This window comes from Falco biarmicus, chromosome 1 (genome assembly GCF_023638135.1).
Source record: "Falco biarmicus isolate bFalBia1 chromosome 1, bFalBia1.pri, whole genome shotgun sequence".
Classification (NCBI taxonomy): domain Eukaryota; kingdom Metazoa; phylum Chordata; class Aves; order Falconiformes; family Falconidae; genus Falco; species Falco biarmicus.
This window is the reverse complement of record NC_079288.1, coordinates 45,844,868-45,857,256: the sequence shown is the minus strand read 5'-3', so window position 1 is coordinate 45,857,256 and position 12,389 is coordinate 45,844,868.

Genomic DNA, 12,389 nt, shown 5'->3' with positions numbered 1-12,389 from the left:
CTCTCCTGCCTCCTTGCACTCATCAACATGCTGCAGCACTAACACTGGCCCAGCCACCCAGCCTGCTCTCTCCTTCCGCCTCCATGAGCACTCATGTGGCACACTGCAATGCTACCTCTCTCTCGTCTTCCTAGTTATGCTAGCATGCATTTTAAAAATCCACTTTATTTTGGAGCTGCAGGCTTCCCCTCTACCATCTCTGAAAAGAAATTTTGCCAACTGCTAAAGTTGCTTAAAATCTGTTCGTAAAAATTGCAACCCTAAAGGCAATATGCTGCTCGTGTCATTCATTACAGCTTTTCTTCCAAAATGCTGCTTTTGCCATGTTCTTAGGTAGCACTTCTGAGGTTCTTCTCTCGCAGTAGTGGATGGTATTACTTGTTGATATATGGGTTATTATTTGAAATGTCAGATGAACTGAAAGAACAATTTTATAGTGAAAGCAGCAAATGCCCACCAAGTAGAAAACTGCTTTTCAAGACATTAGACTTCTATAAACCAAACCAATTCCTCTTGGTAGACATTATCACATTTAGGAATAGAATTTCTCTGCAAAGTCTGAAAAGGAAAACATCATGATGTGTCAAGGATGGTTTTACCTTCCCAAACATCCCTGGTTTTGCACTATAAAATTTAAAAAGAAGGAAAAAGATGCAAACCCAGTATATGAGTAGGCAATTATAAAACCTGCACAACATTGTGTGAAAAATTATGTAAAATACTCTCCAAGAAGGCAACTTTATATTTTGTCTCTATTTGGAGTAAACCACATGCAATGCCTTTATGCTGATTTTGCTACCAGCAGGAATTCCTGAAATCACGCTGATAAATTGTCTCAACAAGATTTCATTTAAAAGACACAAAAAAATCCAGCTAACTTCCTCCTCCAAATAATGTGAAACTGTTCAGTTAGTTAGCCTGGGGGGTTTAAAGGATGTTCCTCTGACATAAAAAAAAAAAAAAAAAAAAAAGAAGCTTTTGTCCATCTCCTTCTGGCAGCCTGCCTGCAGACAGAGGTATCGCCGCACTGTTTCCTAAGGAAGTCCTCATGACCATCCTCTGGACAATACACCCCTCAATGTATGTATTCATACTTCTTTTTGTAATATATGTAAAATCTGATGTTCACTATGACCGTGGGAGTGAAGTGCAAAGAGGCAGCTTCTCTGCATGGTTTCCAAGTGCTGTTGTGACCCTTCAAAAGCCAGGAGCTGCAGCAAAGTCACAAAGTCCACAAGTTGTTCTACATACATGTGTATAACAAACGGTAATAAGTCATGCACTTAATCATGTGTCTTCTGTATTGATTAATTACGGGATAAACACAATGATGACTATTATTTCTATTTAGCAAGTGCTAAATTAGGAGAAGCTGACAGAAGGTGAAAATAGGATGAAGCTGAACACCCGACAAAAAAACCCTAGTTGTATGAAATCTGTGGTTAATTAGTAGTTGTCCACCATTGTCCAGAATTTCCTGGTAACAGTAAAATAATTTCAGATACCTCTTCTCTGCACTTTCTTTTCACTTAAGAAGCACCTCCAACCCAACACTAATAAGCAGTTGCTCCAATTCTTTCCAGTAGTGAACCCATGGTGAACCTGCACATCAGCTGATGAATGACATAATAAATGTACCTACACTGAAGTACCAAGAAAGGTTCTGCGTTAATGGACATCAAAACCACTGTACACCAAAGTGGTTGCCCTGGCAGTGTGAGCCCCCGCAGGGCAGTGCTGCACAGACCCCCTGGCTGCAGGTGGACTCAGCCCCCTTGCTGCAAAGAGGAACCTGCAGGCGGCTCCCACCCCATACTTTGCCTTTACGTACAATTGCAGCAAAAAGTGCTCATGAGTTCTTATGTGAACAGCTCTTAAAAACAGAGTTGTTTTCTTGTAAGGAAATTATATATTAGCTCAAAAGGCTAAAGGGGAGCGCTTCTCTCCAGGGACAGGGTCTGCTCTGTGCAGCATGCCGTGAGAAAATCCATTTGGGCTCTGTTGCAGCATAAATGCATAAATACAGGATGCCCAGCATCTGAAGGGACATAAAATTTACTCACTGTCTATATTCCTCTTCTTATTTTGTCTCATGAAGGCAGTTATCTTATAAGGCCTTTTGTGTAACTGAAAAGGAAAGGAGATTAAACTCTAAATGCATGCAGCAGGATGTAACACTGAAACATAAGCAAGCAAAGGAACATTCCTTTCAAACACACTCGAATTCTATTGTGTTGTAATTTTTTTTTAGAAAGATCATTAGAGACAAGAATGGCAGGTTAATTTAGCTCCTAGATTCCCCATGATGCCACGCAATAAAGCCGTATCTCCCTGCTCTGGCACTGTTTCACTATAAAGTAATTGAGACTGCAGTATGGCACATGTCATCTTGAAATCCTGCCAATTTCCTCTGGGAAACTGAAGAAAAATAAATTTGAAAGAAAATCAGAAGGAGGTAAACTGCTTTTCCTTCTCATTTTTGCAGTACCAAACTTAGACTAATTGATCCGTTTTGCTTCTCTGCTAATATAAATTAAATTGTTTCCAGGTGCTCATTAGAAGGAGTAGGTGCCTGTAAACCAAAGGCAAAGAGAGTGAGCCAAGGTGACTAGCCCTGTTATCAGGGGGAAAAAAGTGTGAAATTCAAATTAATCTATCTATGGCTACACTTGCCCACACAATTAATTATTTAATAACAACACTTAATAATCAGTGTCAATTGAGTAGATTATGCATTTCATGTACCTAAGTAGACACAGAATGCTGATTGTACTGTCAAACTACTAGATCTGGTTGTTTTAATGAAAAATCACCGAGTTGTACAAGGAATATGTTTCATGGCAAACTTCATATTTGGGAGACATTAGACACGCAAGACAGATTTCACAACAAGTGCTTCTCTTTTTCAGGAGCTCTGAATTTTATTCTGGATATAGTATAAACTGATTGCGTGAATACTTCATCAAAGACTTCTGTGTCTGTTCAATTCTCAGTAAAATGAAGACAATGACGCCTAACGTCATGAAGTACTTCAGGATTTCTGGAGGACAGCAGCAGAGCTAAGGGACTATACAACTCAGTCGGTGAAGGTGGACACTCCGAAATGGGTATGTTATTTACAACTTCAGGCCAAATTCTAAAGCTGACAAATTTTGAAGCCAGACTCGTGCTACAGCTTGAACTTAGGTAATCGTGATGCATAGTAGTTCAGCTAGACTTATGGGAGCCAGGGTTATATTTCTTCCCCATACAGGAATAATATGCTACCAGTTTGTGTATTACTTAATAAAGTTGATAGACAGTAAGTATGGTTTGGAGCTACACAGTTTTCAGTGCTCTTGATACATTAGGAACTGTATAGACAATGTGGTTTCAAATAAGCGTTTACTGTAAACAACAAACTCCAGCTACAAGTTCCTAGGCATGAATGTAACTGCAAGGCTCAAATGTTATTTGCAGGGAGTTACTAGTCTATGTCTTTGCAAATCTCATGTCAAACTCCCCATAGGGCTTTTCCGTGGGTTGTTTGTACCTGCTAGCGGCAGACCCTGAGTAAATTGGTGGCGCCTCCGGGTATAACAGCCTCCCATAGTTTCCAGATGTAAGGAGGCCGGCAGAGAACAAAGGATGGTGCCTATGGATCCTTTCTGCCTTGACACATTTCAACTTCATGAAGACAGGTGGTCATATTTGAAACAGACTAGAGGTTATCACCATATGGGGCATTAAGATTTCCTGACGGGGTGAACTCAACCCCTTCAGTTCGCCGTAGCCCTCTATTTCCACATATGTTGCTACCGGACAGTGTTTCATTAGCCATACTAAACAGTTGTCTCTGATCCCATCACTGAGAAACTACTACACGTAAACAGGCCTTAAATGATAGGAGCTAAATATGGACGGGAGTGGGATGCTTGTACGGGAAGGTGTAAGAATTTTGTGTAGTGGTGGCCAGAATTCAGTGCTACATAATGGCTTGTAACTTCCAGTTCTATCACACCTTGATAGAACTGTTGCTATAAGGCAGCAATTGTTAGTAACATTTTACACGTCCCCAAAAGACATAATTTAATTCTTCAAATTCATATTTACAGCTGAAAACAGTGACATGAAAAAATGGTTTTGTATTCTAGGCATGTAAGTGCTTGTTGTGCTATTTCAGTTTATGTCACTGTGGTTTTAGTTGTTTCTTCTCCTTGGTTTTAATTACCATTCCCTCTCCTGTCATCCAAGAACAAAAGACAAGGTAGGGAAACTAGCAACATGAAACTGTAATTATATTCCCTCAGGAAATAATGTCGCTAGTAGCTGTCTTTTATTTGTTCAGATCCCAAGCCATTTTGAACTACTAGAAAATGCAGACACTATTTGGTTATTTCTGTACAGTTTTCTGTAGCAGTACTTAATTTTAAAAACAATGGGGCCTCTCATTTTGCTTTAGCCAGAGCAGTAGAACTATGTTTTCTATGCATGTCATATTACAAGATAAGTAATAAAGACCAGAATTCCCAGGAGCTATAACTTGAAATACTGGCTTCAGTGACTCTTGTCCCTAAAGAAAGAAAAGTAACATTAAATCATATTCCAGCCGCACAGCAGTGCCAGCTTATAAAATCTGAGGGTCTGGCTGGAGAGCTTTTAGGAGCAGTGACTTTCTGTTGCAATGTTTTGTCTCTCTCTCACCAATGTCAAACCAAGAACATCTGGGTTCCTGGCTTACTCATGCAGCTCACAATTGGTATAATGCAAAGTCAAAACTGATGTGAAGGCTTTTGCCCCAGCTTGCAACCTCGAGGGCCATTTAGCCAGAAAAAAACACATTATGCAACCTTGTCCTTTAGTATGTCAGGAAATGAATGCTGGAGGCAAGATTGCTTGTGGAGTCTGGGCCAGGGGACACGGTTTTTCCAGGGTCCCTCCAAAATAGCTTCCAAGCCTCTGCACACTGAGCAAGAGGACTCTGTGTCCTGATTCAGTAATAAGCATCAGAGCCTGATTTTCTAAAATGTAATGGCATTAAATGTAAAGATCTGCTGCAGAAAGGAGTTAAAATAATTTCAAAATTATTTTTACAAAGAACTTCCTTTATTTGGGAAAAAATATTTTTTTCCACTTCTTATTCCAGGAAGTTGTTATTTTTGATTGAAATTGAGAATTTCACAGAGAAGGGAACTAATGCGAAATACCACCACCAAGGACCAGAGCCGTAGCCTATCAGGCATATCAGTACAGCTGCCTTGTAATACTGCGAAAGTGTTTATACTTCCAATATAATTTCTTTTTATCCCATTTTAAATACCAGCAGCTACACAACAAGTTTAACTCCAGGGATTTTTCTTCTCCAAAGTCATTCTTAACACAGAGTACAGTAGCCACCATACAGAGAATGTCATCAAATTTGCTGAAAGTGTCAAGCCGTGGCTAGCGGGGAAATCGCCTGTCGAGGGGTGTGGTTATAGCACTGCAGAGCTGCGTCCGAACGGCTCAGGACACGGAGGCAGTTTCCCAGGATTTCACTACCTTCATTCAGCGCCGTTAACATACACAGAGCTCGCTGAAGATCTTTGCCTTTAGACAATTTCAGTTTCATATAACAGAAGTGCATTACACAGCAGTCACTATGTCACACAATGATCACTCTTACACTAATTGCATTCAGTAATGATTTAGATCACAGTAACTATGCTCCCAGTGTTTCTTACAGTAGGTGGAGAAGTGCATTCAATTCACAGACTGATATATCTATGTATCTATCTATCCAGGGTAAAATTAGAATATTTTTAATGATGAGAAATCCATTTACTATAATCTTAAATGAAGCATAACTTGCCTCCTCTAATACCTCAATTTCCTAATTTATCTTGCGTAGTTCAGCAAATGATATTCTACCCATTGGAAACCCCATCTGTATTTTCTTCTATACAGCATCAGGCACAATCCATGTTCCTGACATTGAACATGTGCAGCAAAACTATATTTGATGAAGCATGTCACGCTTTAATTACTTTTTCTAGTTTTATATTATTAATATCATTAATAAGAATCCATACAACTAATCACTCATTTTCTTGACTGAAGATCCTCTGTCAAAGCAAATATTAGCATTAAGTAGGTAAGATTTTTTAAGGAATAAACACACTGTTGAATATGGGTCATGGTACTTGGGAGTCTAAGTGGTTTTAGGGACTATTTTTCTTACACTTTGCAGAAAATGATCCAGTATCTAGAAATTACACATTCCAAAAGCTGAAAACAATCCAAGATCATCATCATCGTCTTCCTCTTCTTCTAAAAGGTTGATTCCTTTAAACAGACACTAATGAAATCATGGAAAAAATAGAAAACATTAAAGGGACTACAGAGACAATCAGAAGAATTATTAGGATGGTGGAATGTTTACAAGGAGAAGTTATATCTAATGAGGCAATCAGCTAAATGAGTCAAACAAAATTTAAAAGTATGTAGTTTGTGATACAAGTATATAACAATGAGCCTGAACATGTTTATCTAGACTATCCCCACATCACTCTTGCAGACCCAGTTTGAAACTCAGAAGTACGCGGATTATCTAATGAAAAGTAAACATTGTAGGAGAGGGGCTCAATTCCTCTAACATAATGTAATGCTACACAAGTGTTAATAATAATATTTTAAACTGAAATATTGGAGGGTTGTATATATGTATATTTTAGCTGCACCAAATACTGTGGTGTCCTTTGCAGTAATAAGAAAGTCTATTTCAAGGGTTTTATAAAAAAAAAAAAAAGCAGAGGAAAAAAATCAGTATGAACAACAAAATCAGAAATGATTTATAGCCTCACAGTCACCTGACATTCCAATAAGCATGCTTAAGGAGCTGGAGAAAACCTCCTGAGACCTGATGGATGACACTTGTTTCCATGAATCTCAGACAACACTGAATTTCCAGAATCACCTCACCTAAAACATTATACAACATGTTCACATAATAGCCTCAACTGTTGCAGCTGCAGGGCCTGGAGTGAAGGAGATTGAAAAGGACAAGGAGGGAGACCACTCAAACCAGACAACAGATGGGAGTAAGCAATTATCTACTGTACACAATGGTACACAAAACATTGAGATTTCAATCGTTTAATGGTTTTCTTGGTGCACAGAAATATGAACTTTTTAGGGTCAGTAACCATCTTATGTATTGTCAACACTTTTTTTCTTATGTTTCTGTCACTAGTGTACATACAGTGAAAATATCCTGATATATCTAGGACAGATCTGATAAATTTATTGAGCAGTAGATTCAATTCACTATCAAAGAAAAAATTTATGATAGTTTAAGTCTCACAAGAATATTGTGGATTTCAGTTGCAGCTTCACAAAAACGTACTTTTTTAATGCTTGTAAGGAGCAATTCCTCAGATGGGTGGCCAGGCAGGCTGGACAGAAGTTTAAGGAGAGGCAATTCTCCACGCTAGAGGCATGTTGCCCAGGTGTATCTGCCCACATACTGAACTGTCGATCATTTTAGCTGAGCGTTAAGCCACTAGGCACACCAAGGGCCCGAAGGAAACTACGGGTTCCAGGGAGCTGAATCTGTGCGTATGCTACACTCACTTGCACCCTCACTGGAATTTGGTCTACAAGGGAGCCTGGAAAACAGAGTATCTAAAGGATCTAATCTACAAAATTTTATTTTCTTTGCTGAAGATAAGCATGCTATACAGTGGCAACATGTTGTAGGGCTACTCAGTAGTCTCAGTTCAGGTTCTTTCTTCTAGAAAGATACTTCTACACTCCTTATTTTGAAATGGTAAACTTGCAGCGTGCGCTATACAGCTGCTGTGTTACCAAGACCTTTCAAAATATGTAGAACAATTGGTCTATTTGAAACATTACTATTTTACCACGCATATTTTTTTTTTTTTGATTGTGGCATAAGTACAGGGAATGGAAAAGGAAAAGAAAAAACATGGGATAGAAAAGGGTGATTTTACAAAATACTGTAGGTTATTTGCATCGAGGATGATTTCTGCTATTTAATTTTCAGTATTTTTAATACACTAAATGCTATTTAGAATTTTGAAATATCTGTAAGCATATAATGCACCAGAAAGCCTCTTAAAAATCTAAACAAATAAAGTGGCAAGAGCACTAATTTTGAAAGGTTAAAGGGTTGATAAAATGATTGACTATGCCACATAATTGCATTAGCGTAGAAGGCTCTGAAAGAAGGAATAAGTGGTCTTCTGTTGCTGTGATTAGTGACAGGAATCCATTAGGAAGAGATTGAGTGTAATTAGAAAGGAAAGACTGAAACCAAAATGAAACAAAAAAAGTAGCAGTATTTAGAAAAATAGGAAATGCAGAAATAGGTAGCATGAAGCATTATCAAAGGAGCATATTGGGTGTTCTTAGTAGTTTCTTGTGCAGTATAGTTCAGAAATAGTTGTAAACCAGGAGGGAAATAGCAAATTATATAAATAGGTAGTTCTCTCATACATGTCTTAGTTTATCAGCAGAGAAGTTGAGATATCAGTGCGAAATACACCAGAATCAATGACAGAAGTAAAAACAAATTTGCCAAATACAAGCAATTTAAAGAAAGTTTCAGAAAAATTCTGGAAAATCTTCTATAGTCCATGTGAAGAACACGTTTCAAAACAACACCCTCTTGCCTTCATTTAGAGCTCTGTTGAGTCATTAAAGTCAAATTTGTAGGCATACTGCCTCAGCTGTGCAGATAAACATGTTCGCAGGCTGTAAATTGTAGGTTTAAACTATGGCATTGAATTGATAGGAATGTAACTCCAAAGCATAAACCTGGCTAAGTTAAAAGCAAATGTCACTGTATTTATGAAATCAGGATCCAGCAAACATTAGGTATGTCTTTAAACCAGTGAATGCATCCTCGGATTTGCTGAAGCTCAGCCAGTGACCTAACTGTGACAATGCTGAGCTCAGTGTTAGCTGATCTATTCTCCTAAGGGTTAATTTAAACAAAGCCCAGATTATGTATCAGCTTAGTGACTTATAATTCTTACTCAATTTACTTGTATTTAAACAATCCTTAGAACGATACCATACCAGTTTCATTTATACCCTCACCACTGTGAGCAGATCTGAACTCTGCATATGTGAAAAGAAACGTGCACTCCTAAGAACATATCATTTATCAAGAACTTTGCAATACATATACATTGAGTGAAACAGGGAAAAAAACCCCAATCTCCAAAACCAAAACTCCAACAAAATTTAAAGCCAATGGTGTATTTTCTAGTATGTTTACCACCATGTGGCTATATCCTTCATTCATTAACGTAACAGCACATAAGAAAATCAGAAATATAAAACAGATTAGCTTTAAAAAATGCACAAAATAACTGTAAGCATAAAAGCATAACTGCAATTTTCTATTTTTATTGTATTGCTTGGTCTTATTGATAACATGGAATATGGTCAAGAAACTTTACATGTGTCTTTCCACTAAAGCTTGTACTGCACGTGCATTTCAGACTAAGGCAGATCGTGCCAAAGCTAAGTCTGACTGCTCGCTGTTCCCTCACTGATGTAGTTTCCCCTGATCATTACTTCTTTTTCTCACTTCTAAATCCAGCTGTTAATTGCTTTAACCTTTAGTTGATTCCCTTGAACTCAGGAAATTTGCATTTTATTAAAACTAAGATGATCATAATTTTAACTTCCATCCTAATTAATGCAGTTGTAACACTGATTTCAAGAATATTCAGAAATCAGTCTAACTCTTACATGTCAATTGGTCTAATTCTTACATGTCAGAATCTCTGACAATCTAATACATGGTATTGTCATTATAATGGGGTCTCCTTCTCCGAATTCTATGGCTATTGTCTCCTAAGTACCATACTTAGTCACTGCTTTATAATATTTAACATGATACTCCACAGTAACTAGAATTTAATGGCAAATCTGTTCATGGATGTAAGAATATTTAATCAGTACTTAGTAAACCTACTTTATTTTGCCTCACTGATACAGAACACCATAGGAGAGATTATCACAGGCAGGTATCCCTTTATTTTAATTTATACATTTGTAATGGTATTGGTAAAGTTAACGCAAAAAAAAAAAAAAAATATGGAGATTAAGATATCAACATGCCAAATCCGGATTGTTGTGTTTCTCATCCTCACTCCCTACTCTCCCCATCCCCCACCCCCATCCCCCCCACCCCCCGATAAATACATGACTTAAGAGAACTTACACAGCAATTATTCCACACAGCTGTCAAGACATTTTACAAAAGACCCTTTGTAGCTAGAGTGAAGTATTAAAAAGCAACTCTTCTTTTTCCCCAGATTACAAACTATTTAAAGAACAAGATTGGACTAGAAATCAGTGCACATTTACATTGAATAGTTTTTGGTTTGTAACTAGGTCATCAAATTAGATGCATCATCACCCAAGGGTCTCATTATAGTCAACGGTGAAAGACCAGATGAATAGCCCCTTGGAGCTGCCCATTAAGTATCCACAGAGCCGGCATTTCTCTCTTCATTTCCCATTAATAAATATACAGTTAGGTGGAATGAGTCTTGGCAATCATGCACTGTGGGTACCTTTCAGCTCCAACTTGTGTCCCAACCACGTCCTCTGGCTCAGAAGTAAAGCTGGTTACACACCTCCTCCTGCTTCCCACTCAGCATATCCCAGCGAAACGAAAACTAGATGGAGACCACAGTAGTTTTTCTGTGGCATTCTTCTGGGTATAGCATAGTTATTGATATTTCCAGGCATGCAGGCTCTAAAGTCTCCAAGCTAAGGACATCAATCTGTGTGAGACTGTAACAGCTGCAAGTGGAGCCACCAGGACAGCGGGTGCTCGCACTTGTGTTTGCATTTGGGAGCCTGAAGGAAGGAAGGAAGGACTGCAATCATAACATGGTCATGATGCAAGTTGGGAAATTGTCTAAAAGCAAAGGCTTAAGTCAACGCTATTTCTTCATCAGTGTACTTAATTATTTTCCTGGCAAACAAAACCATAACCACATTTTTATTCATCCAAATGAATAAAGAAACTAAAAATTAATTTTTTCATCTTTGGTTTGTATCAATGAGTGGGACTCCATAGTCAAAATGTTTTCACTGTCATTTTACCATATGTTTGACTTCCATCAGCATCCCTCAGTTAAATGTAAGTTGCTGGTCCCATGCAGATTTGAACAGTATCAAAACAGAGCTATTCCCTAGTTTTCTACTATAATTCCTGTGCTGTTTGACAGCATGACTCTAAATCTATTTGCTTGGATAGACTATTTAAAATACAGTGCTCAGTTTCCTGTCTACGACTACTACATCCTATATTATTGTATAAAAAAATTATAAAATTGCTACTGTCACTGCCTTCTGTAGCAGCTCTGTAAATCTATGAAACAGTTTTATTGCAAGTGCACAATTAGGTAGTGTTCCAGTACAAGTTGAATGAAGCCTTTGCTCGAGCTAATCAAACTTTCCTTATCTTTTTTTTAGTAAAAAACTTGGGGATATACTGTTTAGGGGCAACCTTTACAGTGAATATATTTCATTAAATATTTGGTTCCCAACATGAACAAATCAAATCTTCGTGTAGCTGAAGTGCTGCCGTCCCACTTGTAGACAAGTGAAAAAGAACCAATCATATATAGTAGGAAGAACTACCAGCAGAACAATGTAGTATGAGCCACATCTGTTTGGGACCCTTTCTCCTGCAGGTAGACATATTCTACTAAAAAGCATATCTGCTCCTGTGAGACACCTTCTCTGTCAGTGAGCTACTGTTCCACTGTTTTTTCTGCCGAGGCAGTTAAGAAGCTGGAAGAACTGGAGTCTTAGTTTTTAGAACAAAATTACTGTCCTTTCTATTTTCTTTCACAGCCAAGGATGAAAAAAGTACCATTTCAGCTAAAAGGATGATGCTGGCAGAAGAATGCACAATGCACGTGGGCATAAATCATTAATACATATTTGTGATGAACACTAGGAAGTGTTTAAGCATAAGAGAAATGACATTCTGGAAAAGGTCTATGGAGAAGGACATTAAAAAAAACCCCGCTTCTAGTACAGGAACAGGCTTTCCAATATTTATAACACATCATGCTAGGAAGATCACAGATTTTAGCAATCATTACAAGAGAAGAAAATAACTAATGAGAATGTTTTGCCTGACTCCTCAAGGTTTAGATTTTTTAGGTTTCTAATACTGGAGCTCCTACACATTTTCATATTACAAACACATTTGACTGCTTCTGGTAGTTTGAAGAACAGCAAGTCTCCAGTGGTGGCACATTACCTATACTTACAAGCTGGAAACTGCGTTTCCTGACCTGTCATACTATCAAAGATCAAAGTAAATCATCATTAAGCTGAACAAGTCACTGATAATTCAAAAAGTGAAAATA